The sequence below is a fragment of the Peromyscus californicus genome, unplaced genomic scaffold (assembly GCF_007827085.1).
Source record: "Peromyscus californicus insignis strain IS unplaced genomic scaffold, ASM782708v3 Scaffold_11__1_contigs__length_118956290, whole genome shotgun sequence".
Taxonomy (NCBI): Eukaryota; Metazoa; Chordata; class Mammalia; order Rodentia; family Cricetidae; genus Peromyscus; species Peromyscus californicus.
The window spans coordinates 56,658,454-56,672,788 of record NW_026294402.1 but is presented as its reverse complement, the minus strand read 5'-3'; the positions used below and the strand labels follow the sequence as shown (position 1 = coordinate 56,672,788).

Here is a 14,335-nt window from a genome sequence, read left to right as displayed (position 1 = left end):
AGGTGTCTGGAGGCCAGGTCTCCTGTTCCCAATGCCCATAGCCGCCAGCAAGACAGGGCAGGAAGCAGAGGGTAGGTGACTAGCGGGTGGACCAAGGTGTCTGTCCACTGCCCACTGGAGCCTTTCAGATTGATTCTGGGGCTTGACTGCCTGCAGTAGGCCTGGAGGAGGAGGAAATGGCTTTGGGCTGTTCTTCCGCACCTGGAGAGCCAGCTTCCAGATCCCTGGAGCCAGATTTTTTTTGTCTTCTGTGTGCCTTCATTCTTACCTCTGTGTCCACTAGCTGGCAGAGGGCCATGCCCAGCACCTTGCAATCTGGGAGCCTGGGACCTGGGACCCGGAGCCCTCCGAGCAGAGTAGAGGGTTGCCAAGGACCCACTGTCCTAGGCGGACGGATGGCAGGGCTCATAGTCACCCAGGGGCCTCTCAGCAGGGGAGAGGACTCCATGGGGTAGGACATTATACCAGTTGCTTTCATGTCCTTCAGTGAGCTGCACCTACAAGGTGGCCTCTGGGCTCCCAGACCGCAGATCTAAGGGTAGGGGTAGTATGGAGTACCCACCAGAGGGTACAGGGTGCGAAAGAGGACCTTGTGCACCTCAGATTCCAGCTAAGAAACACCTGAAGCTGAAGGGCTTTGGAGGTGAAGAGGCCCCAGAGTTCAGGGCTCCAGGCCTGGCGCGGCCTGGGAGCTGGGAGGGGAGCCCATCTCTCGGCTCCTCCCCGGGGCCGCCCTGCCCCGCCCCGCGCCAGGACAGCCTGGGCGGAGACCCGCGGCTGGAGGGCGCGCCGCCTGGTGCTCCAGGTGCAGTTCCCATGAGCCTGGGGGCCCGCGGTGGCCCAGGAGGAGTGGCCCGTCTCCAGTCCGCCCTTGCCGTGTCTCTGCGCCCTGTCCACTGGACGCCAGTGAGCCTCAGAACCCAGGTAACCGAGGGCGGGACTCGGCCAGTGTTCCCCACGGGTCTCCGCCTCGCGTGCGTCCTGACCCTGTCCATGCACTCTTCTCTGCCGCTGAGCAGCGGAGTGCGGGTGGTTGCTTGGAGATGGATCTTGGAAAGTTTGAGCCTGGACGGCGGTGCATCAGGCGAGAGTGCTAAGGCAAACACTTGTACCCACGCACCCCGAGCCCACGTGAAAGAGGAGATGCCTCTGCCCCAGCCTCCCTGAGAATTCAGTTTTTCCTAGTGAGAGCAGCGAAGTAGACACCCTCCCCATTCTGGCTCTCCATCCCTGAAAAAAGCCTGGGATGGGAACTGACAGTTGGTAATTCTTAAGCCTTGGGGATGTTTATATCCGAACTTCCCGCCTCCTTGCCCTAGACGCACGCTATGAACCAGTCAGATAGTGTGCCTGGAAGGCAGTTTTATGCCCAAGGAGGTAGGTCTGCACCCTGATAAAGAGGGTGCCCGGCCGCAGGGAGATGTCTTTTTTTTCTTTTTCTTTTCTTTTTTTTTTTTTTTTCTTTTTCTTTCTCTGCCTCATTCTGTTTGGTCAGGCCGGGTCCTCACTGACGCCCATCCAAGCACTCTCAAGCCCCAGGCCCAAGTGTGATGAGCCTAAGTCATGAGGGGTGCTGCAGCCTGCAGGTGCAGAGCACCAGAGTCCACTAAACCCTCACGGGTGTGCACACAATGGGCTTTCTTCCTTCAGTGAGACAAGAGCTCACTGCCTGGTGGAGAAAGGAAAGCTGCACCCCGCCCCCCCAGGAGGAGGCGCTGAGGGGGTTGGATCCCAAAGCAGCCATCATGGCTGACATGGACACCCCAGATTTCACTTTTCCCCGGGGACAAAGCATGCAGGTGGTAAGTGAAGAAAGAAAGGAGACCCCCGCCCCAAAGGCTAAGCTTTTGGCTCAAGCACAGTGGTGGACCTCAACCACAGCCTCTGAGACCAGGTGCGTCTGCATTTTAGGAGATCACTACATTTGTTTATTACGGTGTGTGTGGGGGTGCATATGGAAATTAGAAGACAACTTGCAGAAATAGGTTCTCTCCTGCCACCATGTGGGACCTGAGGATCGAACTCAGGTTGTCAGGCTTGGTAGCAAGCACCTTTACCCGCTGAGCCATTTTGCTGCTCCATTTCTGCATTCTGGTTGTGACCAGCAGGGGCCTGTTTCTCGTTGGTCTCTCCTGCAGTTCGGGAGTGCTCAAGGCAAGGGCACCTCCAAACAGAACTCAAATCCCCTTAGGAAACACTGCCAAGACCCAGGCAGCCCCTTGTTAAGCTCCCCAGACAGCAGGAGGCAGGACAGGCGCTCCCTTCTGTAGCCATAGTGCTTGGCATCAGGAAGAAACTTGGCCAGAACAGCGTGAGTTAACCAGAAACAGCTGAGTTCTTTTCCAGCCGGCAGGTTTTTGCCCTTGAAGAGCAGGAAGGACATTGAAACCGAGGACCAGAAAGCTACAGACACACTCCCAGATGCCTTCACACCCTGCCCCTACTTGGGGCAACTTCTTTCTTAATCCAGTAAATAAAACCATTATCGTTAATCCCACTTCTTGTAGGGGCAAGGAAAGGCAGTGTTCTGGGTAAAGTGGACAGCCGGTGTGTTCTTCTCCTGAGCTGGAGGATGAGCGACTTCGTCCCACCTAGTGGAATTCCTCCCCACTCCTCAGAGGTCTCATTTGGAAACAGTAATTGTCATTGCCTTTTCTTCCTTCCTTCCTTCCTTCCTTCCTTCCTTCCTTCCTTCCTTCCTTCCTTCCTTTCTTTCTTTCTTTCTTTCTTTCTTTCTCTGCGTAGTTTTGGAGCCTGTCCTGGATCTCACTCTGTAGATCAGAGTGCTCTGCCTCCCGAGTGCTGGGATTAAAGTCGTGCGCCACCGCTGCCTGGCTTTTTTTTTTTTAATATTTTTAAAAGTTTATTTATTTCTATTTTATGTGCATTGGTGTTTTGGTATGGATGTTGGGTCTCCTGGAACTGGAGTTACAGACAGTTGTGAGCTGCCATGTGGGTGCTGGGAACTGAACCGGGGTCCTCTGGAAGAACAGGTAGTGTTTTTCACCACTGAACCATCTCTCCAGCCTGTCATTGCCTTTTCTTGATTCTTACTACCCTGCAGGATTGGCCAGGGATTGGGGGAAAAAATTCACTTTTCTTGCCTCAGTTTCCCCTAGTGAGAAATAGGGTTTTATGAGCAAGTGGGTGCTCTGAAGGCATCTGTAGGTTGCAGAGCAAATCCAACGGGTGGTGGGGGTGGGTGGTGGTGTATGTGTGGTAATCTGGTTTCTCTAGGTGGGCAGTAACTGTGCCTTTTAGTGTTCCCCAGAGAACAAGCCTCATCAGGAGCATGGAACATACAGTAGCTTTGTAAGAAGTATTCACTGATCAAAAATAATCTGTACAGGAAGAAAGATTTCCATAATTCATGAGACCTGGAGAGCCTTGAATCTCTCTCCCCGTTCTGTTTCTCTACGTAAGGAGAGGGGACACCCCACCATAGCGGCAAGGGCGGGGTGGGGGGGCAGGGTGTCCCAGAACCCAGGTCAGGGCCTTCAGGCTGGCTGTCCCCAGAGTCACCTACAGGGATAGCTCCATGAGCTGATGGACACTGCAAGGGGCAGCGGAAGAGTCCCAGTGAGGAGGAATCCAGCCTCCTAAGGAGGGGTGGATGCTATGATGAGCTAGGCTAAGTGGCCAGTCTGAGAAGGCTGGTGGGGAGGGGGGCTCAGAGGCTCCCCTGGGAATGCAGGGGGAGAGCCTGGGGGCAGGGGTGAGGCACACACCCTCCTACAGAAAGTGACTCTCGTGCCTGACCTTCATAGACCCACTGGGACTTTTGGCTTCTTGCCCAAGCCCTGCCTTTGACCCAAAACAGCTCAGTTCATCCTCGGCACTGGAATGCTCCTGCTGAACCTTGAAGTTGGGGCAGGGAGTGCCAGAGCCCAGCCTTGAAGAATGTGTTAGCTTGTTGGGGTAGTTGGGGAGAAGGAGTGGGCCAGTCAAGGAAGCCAGGTAAGGCTTCACCTGGAGAGATAAGGCAGGGTGGGGCTTCTCTCATACCTGAAGCTGTTGTAGACACCCCATCCTTCTGCCATCCTTGCCCCTAGACACCCTCTGTGGGTCCCCCTCTTTTGGAGAGCGTAAGTCCATGACTGAGACCCAGTTTTCTGTCCCTTTGCACGTTGATGGCGTTCCACCAGCGTGGATGGAAAAGTACGCCTGTTGCAACACTTCATGAGTCAGTGCTCACTCTGCTGTCCAGGGTCTGGCCCTCACGTGGAGACAAGGACAAGGATGACCCCGGGGATTGTTAGGAAATTGTGTAGTCTGGCAGAGGGGAGCCATCCCATGTGAAAATACAATCATTTCTTGTACTTGGTGACAAGGATGCTGTCCCCCAAAGTGGTGACCCAATTTTATTCCCATCTCTGACTTGCCTGCTAAGCTGGATTTTAGCATGTAGTAATACTCTGCTGCCTTCTGACCTTGACCAGGCCAGGATCACCCACAGCAGGCTCTGGATTGTGCAGAAGGAGAGTTTGCCTGAGCCTCGAGCAGGGCATTTTGTCCCTTAAGGTCATACCCCTTTGGTTAATTAGTAGCTTTGTAGCCAAGGTGGCCCGTGCTATCTGGGGGATTCATTGGGAGCCTGTCAGAGACACAGAACCCAACCACACAGCCTCTAGATCCCAGAGCCCAGAATCCAGCTGCTCCGGTAGCCTGCCGCTGGCCTTGGCTACATTCCCAGCAGCTGAATGTGGCTGGCAGACAGCCTCCTCAGGTTCTGGTTCTAACATTGTCCAGGTGGCAGTGTGACATGGGACCTATCTCTTTCTGAGCCTCAGTTTCCTTCTCTGTCAGAGTAGCTTGGATTCTATAAAGGTAACTCACCTTTGGCACCGTTGCCACTTGGAGGCAGAGAGGAGGGAGCTGTCTGTGTCATCGTGGGCACTTTCCTGTACCCTTCGCTCTACACAATAGTGCTGTCACATCACATCAACTCTGAGTCACATATATAGATATATGTGTATATAGAGACCAGTACCCGTAGAGACCAGAAGAGGGAATCAGATCCCCCTGAAAGTGGAGTTAAAGGTGGTATGAGCTACCATGTAGATGCTAAAAACCCAATCTAGGTACTCCGGAAGGAAGAACAGGCAGCTCTCTACTGGGATGTATATCTCCATCTCCCTTGGCTGGCTTCAAACTCAGAGATTGGCCTGCCTGTGCTGTGATTAAAGATGTGTGGCACTGTACTGAGCTTCGGAGTTCTTTTTGACATCTGAGAACGCCTCTGGACATCACCAGAGGTGCCCTGGGGCAGCATCACCTCTGGTTGAGAAAGGCTGCATGAGATGGTCTCTGAAGACCTGCCCTCCCCCAGGATTTCTCTTGGTACAAAAGGGCTTCTAGCTAGTTTTGTGAGTATGCCGTGTGCATGGATGAGTAGTAAGTGGGACAGGTCAGAGGGAAGGAGGCAAGGCTGTTGGACCTCATGCTGCGAGCCAAGGCCAAGCTCTCTGTGCCTCTGGACCTTGAGTTACATAAGAAGGAGGGGGTAGGAGCCATGTGTGTGGTCTGGGTTCCACACTGAGGTCAAGGACCTTCCAGCGCAGGGTAGCAAATGATGAATCCTGTGTCCCTATTCCACATTGCCCTCTCTCCTTGCCCTGGGAAGGGATGCAGGAAGTGAATCAGCTCAGCAACCGCAGGAGAGCGGGCTGGGTGCCCTTTGAGATGCATGCTCACGCCTCATCCAACCCTCCCTGGCTGTGGTTTGATTATTCCTTCCATGTTAGCTGTTTATTAACTCTGTCCACGGAATCCCCTTCTGACCTTGTTGCTTAATGGAAGGACAGAGCATTTATTTTGCGGGGTTAGGCTTGGGTGGTATGGTTGCTGACAAATCTCAGAAGTAAATCACAATTGCTTTGGGCTATTCATTCTTACAGTCTTCAAGAAGAAACTCAGCTCTGGGCTGTGGGCTGGATACTGGGAAGGATCTTTGGAATTAGACGGATTCCCCAGGCTGCAGAAACCCCTAATCCAAGGTGTCTTGTCAATGCCTTGCCCAAGTGTACAGAGGAGAGTATGGCCAGCCCTGAGGTCCTATGTGCTGGAGGGAACTCTACAGAGAGAGTTCCTTTAGGGAGAAGATGGTGACAGTGTCAGAAATGTCACAAGAGGGAGGGATGGGATAGGGTGGGGGTTGTTTATCCCTTTGTTGTTGTGGTAAAACACATAGACTATAGCATTCTCATTTTGACTCTGTCTGTGTGTGTGTGTGTGCACATGTGTGTACATAGACTATGCACACCTGTGGCAGCCAGAGGCTATCTTTAGCTATTATTCTTCAGGCACCATATAGCTTGTTTTTTGAGATAGGCTTTCCCACTTTTATCTAGAATTAATCAAGTAGGCTAGGCCCACTAACACTGAGATTGCAGGTATGTGCCGTCATACCTGGCTTTTTTTTTTATTTACATGGGTTCTGGGTATCAACCTGAGGTCCTCATGCCCACAAGGCAAGCCCCTTAGCACCTAAGCCATTCCCCATGCCCCTTTGGAGAATATGAAAAGATAGGATTCATTGTCACTAAGCACATTCACATTATTCTGCGGCTGTCACCACCATCCCACGCCACAACTTTGCACCCAAATAAACACCAACTTCCCACTGTCCAGCCCCTCTGCCACTACCCTTCTGCTTCCTCTCTCTGTGGTTGACCGCTAAGGGTACCTTGTATCAAGCAATGTGAGTCTCTTTTCAATGGCACATAACACAATACCGCAGTGGCCTGTGTTTTAATGAAAAGAGGTTTATTTGGTTCCCAGTTCTGGTCCAAGGTCAAGGTGGTGTGTCTGGTGCTAGCTCTTCTGTCTGCCAGTCTGGAAGCAGTACAGGGCATCTCCTCCTGGCAGCAGACAGGAAGCACGCCTCTGTGGACATGTCTTCTCCTCCTCTTCCTGGGAACTCATTTGGAAGTTCTAGCTGGGGGCATACATAGCACTTGTATACCCTTGACTGAAGAATGGTCTGCCGTTCAAAGATGCCCACCTGGAGAGCACAGACAGAGGAAGACTGTACCGCATGTAGTAAGTGGAATAATCCAGTATTTGTCTTTCTGTGGCTGACCTCTCAGTTGCCATAATATCCTCATGGTTGATGCATGTTATAGCCTGAGTCAGAATTTCCTTCCGAGGCAGCTATGGGCCACATTCTGTGCGTCTGCTCCGCTGCCCCTAGACACCTAACTGGCCGCTACCCTTTGGCTGCTGTGAAGGATTCTGGGGTGAGCCAGGTAGGCGAGTAGCTGTTGAGTCCCTGACTTTGACCTTCTGGAGTGGATGCCCTGAAGTGGAGCTGCTGATCATATGGGAAGAATAAATACATCTAGAGTTTTGTGTGTTTTTTGAGATAGGCCTGGGTTGGATGAGATATGGCTCAGTGGCTAAAGGTATTTGCTGCCAATCCTGAGACCCATGTGGTGGAAAGAAAAAACAGACTTTTGCAAGTTGTCCTCTGACTTCCACATGATGGTTGTGGGGTGTGTGTGTGTGTGTGTGTGTGTGTGTGCGTGTGTGTGTGCGCGCACATGCACACGCACACAATAAGTGCAACTTTAGAAAGTTAACCCTCTTGAGATAGGCTCTCACTATGTAGCTTAGGCTGGCCAGAGGCTTGCAACCCTCCTGTTCTATAGTGCTGGGAATTTAGGCATGCACCTATGTTTAGGATACTTCAAGAAGAGATGTTTGACCTTGGTTTCAAGGGTAAATGATCTCTCTGGACATCTAAGGGGGTGGACAGAAGTAGAATCCTAGCTTATGGCATGCAGTGAGTGGCGCATAAGTTCATATGTCTGGCATTGGAGGCTGCAGCCAGAGGCAAGTATAGTAGGAGGAGAGGGTGGGGTAGAGTCTTGCTCCCAGCTGAGGAAACTGGGCTCTGCTCCGTGGAGACTGAGAAGCAATGAAAGAGATTTCAGGCAGGAAGCCATGCAGGCTGATTACCATCTTACAAGGATATAGCTGGAAGTGATAAAGCAGGTGGACTAGGAGGGAAAGAGGCTGGAGGCAAGAAAACTATACAGGCAGAAAACCAGGGTGCTCACCAAGCCCAGGGTGGGGTGGCCGCTCAAGGGTACTCACCAAGCCCGGGGTGGTGGTGGCTGCTCAAAGGTGCTCATCTTCAGGCTTGCAGCTGAGTAGATGATGCCTCTCCCTAGATGAGCTTACAGGAGGAATGGTAGTTTGAGAAGATGGGAGAAGATCCACTTGAGCTGGGTGGCTTTGAGGGCCCATGAGACTGCCCAGGTATAATGAACTGAGAGAAGTGTCTGATAAGCATATGAGAGTAAGTCTGAGAAGTGGGCAGTCAAGGAGAAGGACTGCCATTCTGGCACAGAGGGTCCAGTAGAGTTAGTTGGAGGCCAAGTCATGCGTTGGCTTCTGTACAGTGTGACCTCCCCCCGTGAGTATCTTATCAATCCACACATTTTAATTGCCAAGCTCCAGGCCCTGTGCTTGCTCACTGAGGAGTGGACACACAGAGATGAACATGAGCGATGACTTTAATTCATTTACACATTCCATAAAACCCAGGCTGGAACTGGGCCACTACCTTTGCACAGCTAAAGTTGAATGTTGATAGGTGGCATGCAAGAGAAATAGAGCGTGCAGTGAGTGTGTCCCAGGCCTTGACAGTCTGAGGTGCGGCTGCTTAGCACTCCTGACGTCTTTGCCTTTTTTGGCTCCTTCGTTTTGTTTTTGAGACAAGGTCCCATATAGCCCAGACTAGCCCAGAAGTCATATGTAGCTAAAGATCACCCTGAGTTCTTGATCTTCCCGCTTTCGCTTCCTGAGCCAGGATTACAGGTATGAGCTACCAAGGCAGCTTTATGCATTGCTGGGGCTGGAACCCAGGGCTTCCAGCTGAGCTGTGTTCCAACGCCATGGTCAGCACTTTGGACCAGCAAATTCCTTATTGAAAAGGAGACAGTTCTACACACTGTAGAGTGTTCCTTGGCGTTTCTGGCTTCTGCACACTCACACAGGGATGGGGGTTAGATGTTCTCTGGGGAATGAAATTGCTCCCCTTCATGTGAGCTCCACTGGTCCTGGGGTCAGGAAGGCCGGTAAGAAGATACTAATCTGAATTCACCAAGGCTAAGCAGGGATGGAGACTCCATGCTGCCCCTCTTTCCATCACCATGATGGAACTAATTAACCTCATATCTAAGATAATCACCTTAGAAGGGGGAGGGGCTTCTTTTGGCTTGCAGTGTGGGGAACCTCGTCTATGGATGCTTGGCCCTGTTACTTTGGACCTGTGATAAGCCAGAGCACCATGGCAGCTCTGGGCAAAGGAGGCCGCTCTACCACCAGCAGAGCGCAGGCAAGTCAGATGAGAATCGGGCAAGTCAGCCAAGTCAGATGAGTCGCCCGCCTAACAGCAGCAAGGAGCAGGGCAGCTGGTTTCTCCAAACATTTGTGGGCTGAGGGGAGGAGGGAGTGCCCAAGGCAGGATGGACAGTTAGGGAGGGCTTAGTGTGTTTATCCGACCTTGTGTTTTCTCTTCCCATCCATCTATTGTGAGTTCTTCCCTGTCTGTACAGAGAGTTTCTCTCTTGTCCAGAGTATAGGTTGCCACGTTGAGTCTTTTGCCTCTACCCAGGATATTGCACAGAGTCGCTTTGTACCTGAGTCACTTTGTAAATGCAGGTGGCTGTATGTGAGGTAATGTCCCAGGCATGGAGTGGCCTGCCAGCCAGTGTGGTGCTGTTATCAAGCTGGCTTGTTGATCTGGAGACAAAAGATAGCTTCTCCTTGAAGCTTTTACTTTGACTTGTTTGTTTGTTTGTTTGTTTGTTTGAGTTAGGGTCTCGCAGTCTAGCCCAGGCTCCCCTGGGACTTGCACTCCTCTGGCCTTGGACTCCTGAATGCTAGGAGTCCAAGCATTGTAGGTGTTCAATATAATAATAATAATAATAATAATAATAATAATAATAATAATAGTAATAATAAAAACCACATTATTTTTTTAATTGCATGCGGGGGAGTGCATGTACCAGCACACATGTCAAAGGACAACTTGTGAGAACTGGTTCTCTCTTTCTACCGTATAGGTTCCAGGGATCAAACTCAGATGGTCAGGTTTGGTAACAAACACCTTTATCTGCTGAGCCATCTTGCTGGCCCTGTTCTGTGTCATTTTAACTTCCGTTTTTCTTACTGCGAACAAGGTGAGCCTGACAGACAGGAGCCTCTTGTACTTCCTTTTCCGTGAACAGTCTGTTCAGGTTTCACCCAATTTTCATCAGGTTTTTTGGTTTTGTAGTGAATTAGAGGAAATCTTACTGAATCAAAGGAAATCTTTGCTTATTTTTTCCCCTTTTGAGACAAAGTCTCACGTAGACCAGGCTCGAATTCCCTATGCATCTGAAGACGACCCTGAACTTCTGATCCTCCTGCCTCTGCTCCCTAAGTGCTGAGGTTACACACATGCACCACCATGGTCAGTTTATGTGGTACTGGGGGTCGAACCCAGGGTTTTGTGCATGCGAGGCTAGCAGTCAACCAACTGAAATACAGCCCTGGTCCTGGAGGAAACATTTATGTACCAAGGAACTTTGTCTTTTTTTTTTTTTCTGGAATATAAGTTATAAGTCATCCTCTTTCATTGGATCAAGGAAGCTTTTGTCATGTGTGAGGAGAGTTGTTAAAATTAATTTATTTTATTTTATGTCTGTGAGTGTTGTGCTCCTATGCATGCCTGATATCCTTGGAGGTCAGAAGAGGGCATTGGATCCCCTAGAACTGGAGTTACGGAGGTTATAAACCACCATTGTGGGTGCTGGGAATCGAACCCAGGTCCTCTGCTAGAACAAGTGATCTTCACTGCTGAACCATCTCTCCAGCCTCTGTTTTTCTGGGTTCTGCTGTTACTTCTAAATGTTAAGAATTATGAATGCTGATGAGAGGCAATTCCCTAGTTGGTGGGCAGGGAGCTCTGGAAGGGGGGTCCCTGTAGAGGCAGTAGGATAGGCCCCAGGACAGGAGCCAGGGTGGTCTTGGAGGTACGGAGAAGGACTTGGGCCGCCTGCCAGGCCAAAGTGTACAAGAAGATGCCACGTGCCTACGGTTGGTGGCTGCACACGGAAGGAGCAAGGGATGTGGCTGAGTTAGCACGAGGATGAAGTCAGGTGTGTGAGGTGCCGGCAGGTCCACGGGGCAGGGTCCACCGTGTCAGAACGAGAGTTAGGTGGACTCTGAGTCAGAGCTGGAGGAGGGAAGGGACAGACCTCTCCTCATTGCATCTTCTTAGGTCCCATTGTGTCCTTAGCCGCTGACAGTCACCAGGCCCTGAGGTCTGAGCCCACCCTGGGGACCACGTTCTTATTGTACTCTCACATGCCCGGTCACATGCCCGGTCACGTGCCACACACCTGGAATAGCCCCTGCCCGAAGCCCGCTGGCTGTCAGCTAACCAGTTTAAACTGGCCTGTTCTTAGTCATTTCCCTTGCACTGCCTCGCCTTTCCCAGGGACCCAGGCCTCCCCTAACTGCTCCTGCCTCCATCCGCTGACAAACCTAGTATTCCCTTGTCCCCACATGACATGGAAAGTGAGCAAGACAGTCACCGCCAATGGTGTTCCTTCTCTATGCCACCACCTACACTGATTCCATGTGTTAAGTCCCAGAAGGGCCCTAAGACCTTGGGAAGCCCTTGAATGGAAAGAGTAAGAGAGTCAGTACATTGTGCGAATGTTTAATAAGCAAACACTCAGGGCTGGAGAGATGACTTAGGAGTTAAGAGCACTTGTTCTTCCAGAGGACCAGAGTTCGGTTCCCAGCACCCAGGCCGGGTGGTTCACAACCGCCTGCAATCCAGCTGCAGGGCATTTAATGCCCTCTTCTGGCCTCCACAGGCACTCAAACATTCATGGCATATATCCTACAGATATACACATATATACATACATAAAAATAAATCTTAAAAAAAAAAAGGTCTCTTGGAAGCCATCCTGGAGGAGGTGGCGCTGAAGAATGTCGATGAAGTGGGGATTTGGAATGAGAATGGCCAGAGCCAAGTGGGAGATAGAGGATGTGAGCATGTGTGTTGGGTGTGAACAGTGAAACAGTGATCAGCCATCACTCCCAGGGAGGGTGTTCTTGTGATTGTGGGATAGAGACAGGCCAGGGTGAGAGTGTCAAAGTATAGGATGGGTCTCGAGGATGTTTGGTGGAAACAGGTTTCTTCCCCCAAGAGTGAGCTGACATTTTGTGAACTCTTGCTACAGGCTCAGGGCAGGGCTGAGCCATTGCTGCCGATAAAAGGCTCCGCACTGGGCTGTGTTGGGGCCACACCAGCTCCTGCTGAGGCCCGTCCTTGCCCATCCATCCTGGTGTCATCAGCAAAGCCTTGCCCTGGATGAACTCAACCACCTGCCTTTGCTCCCTCAACCTCAGGCCCCGCAGGGTACCCGCCTTCCTCCTTGATTCCACAGCACAGATGTTCCTCCTGCCTGATGTGGGCCTCCTGCCTTCCTCTTGCCTTTTGGCTCAGCACCCACACCTGTCCCCCCGGTCTGACTTCAGAGGCATTCAAAAAATTATTTTATTTTAATTTTAAAAATTTTTATCTTAATTTATGTGTGTGGATGTTTTGACTGCATGTATGTCTGTGCACTACATATGTACCAGGTGCCCACAGACTCCAGAAGAGATTGTTAGGGTGCCTAGGACTGGAGCTACAGACAGTTGTGAGCTACCATGTGCATGCTGGAAACTGAACTTGGGTCTTTTGGAAGAGCAGCATGTGCTCTTAATCCCTGAGACTTCTGTCCAGTCCTGGTTTTATATTTAATTGCGTCCAGATGTGTATGTCATTGTGTGGGTACATGTAAGTGAGTGTGGATGTCTGCAGAGGCCAGACGAGGGCATCTGATCCCCTCTTGGGTGGAGTTACAGGTAGGTGTGAGTCACTTGACATGGGTGCTAAGAACCAAACTCAGATGCTGAGCCATCTCTCCAACCCACAAAGAACTCTTAAACACTCCAAAGGCTTCAAAATACCAGAAATGGTGTCTGGGGATGTGGCTCAGTGATAGAGCACTTGCTGAGCATGGTTCAGACCCCTGCACCAGGCTGGCAAGAGGGCTCAGCCGATAAAGGTATCTGCCGCCAAGCCCAAGGACCTGAGTTCAATCCCTAGGACCTACATGGTAGAAGGAGAGAACTAATTCTCAAGATTTGTCCTCTGACTTCCACACACAGATTATGGCACATTTACACACACACACACACACACACACACACACACACACACACACACCCCAAAATATTTAAGCCTGTGTTGTTAGAGGAAAGGAGGAAGAAACATAAAAAGTAATAATGGTGGTGATTGGCAGTTACGCTGCTGTTTGGGGCTGAGGATTTGATCCACACTCCTCAGAACACATAGACTCTTTTAGGGGACAAGTTGCTGGCCTAGATTATAATCCAGAGCTGTCAGTTTGTTGCTAAAATTCATTCCCAGGGGGAGACGTAAGCGACATCTACCCCTTCTCCTAAGGTCCCAATGACGGATGGAGCGGAGGCAAAGTTCACCTTGGAGAACCAGTGAGTTTATTGGGCTAGCTTTCAGAGTGTAGGTGAGGGGTTGCTTACAGGGATGTGGGTGCTCCTTCCCAACAGGCCACACCTGGAAAGCCTTTACCCTGCAGGGATGAGGGTGGAGCCCCATTCCCTAATCTTCCCTAGAAAATATACTCTAGCCCCACCCTAAGGCAAAAAGGGCAGCTTTGCATACAGCAGGTGGTAGGAAGCCGCTGGATGCTCAGGTGAGGGTCCCGTGTCCCTTCCACCCTCCTTGAGAAGTGTACACAGCCAACAAGCACAGCTGGGATGCTTCTTTTGCAAGGGGGCACAGCTGAATGTCCCAAGATGGTCGTTGCCTGACTCAGAGGATAGCGAAGTCCCTGTTCTGCAGGATGCTCGCAAATGTACCACCCATTTGGCCATGGCTGGCATTATCTTGTGATCCTCTCTTTGTTGTCTAAAGAGGTCTGTACCTTTTAGAGTGACATTTGTGGGAAAGAATGTTGGATTCACCAAGCCCTTTGTCCAGCTCTTTTGTAAATGCTGCATGGCAGCCTCAAAATTCACGTGTTACGTTTGTTTTAGCCCTTGACTGAGACCCTACAGGGAGGCTCACTGGTGTGATGTATGTTATACAAGGGCCCAGGTGAGCCATGGTTGATGGAGAAGACTTCTGGAAGGAGGAAGAACGCAGTGGACAGTGGGTCTGAGGAGTGGTGAAGGAAAGGAAGAGACAGGAAGTCCACAGGAGCTCCCGGTGTGTGTGTGTGTGTGGGGGGGGGGGGGG

At 51.1% G+C, this 14,335-nt stretch overlaps 1 protein-coding gene across 1 annotated transcript in view; it reads left to right on the top strand.

The window, feature by feature from the left end:
- The first annotated feature begins 778 nt into the window (after positions 1 to 778).
- Paqr5 (progestin and adipoQ receptor family member 5) overlaps positions 779 to 14,335 on the top strand; it is a 77,274-nt gene continuing 63,717 nt past the window's right edge. Inside the window, exon 1 of the mRNA XM_052763178.1 lies at positions 779 to 924. The gene's annotated coding sequence lies outside the window, so the exon portion shown is untranslated. The remainder of the gene's footprint in view (positions 925 to 14,335) is intronic.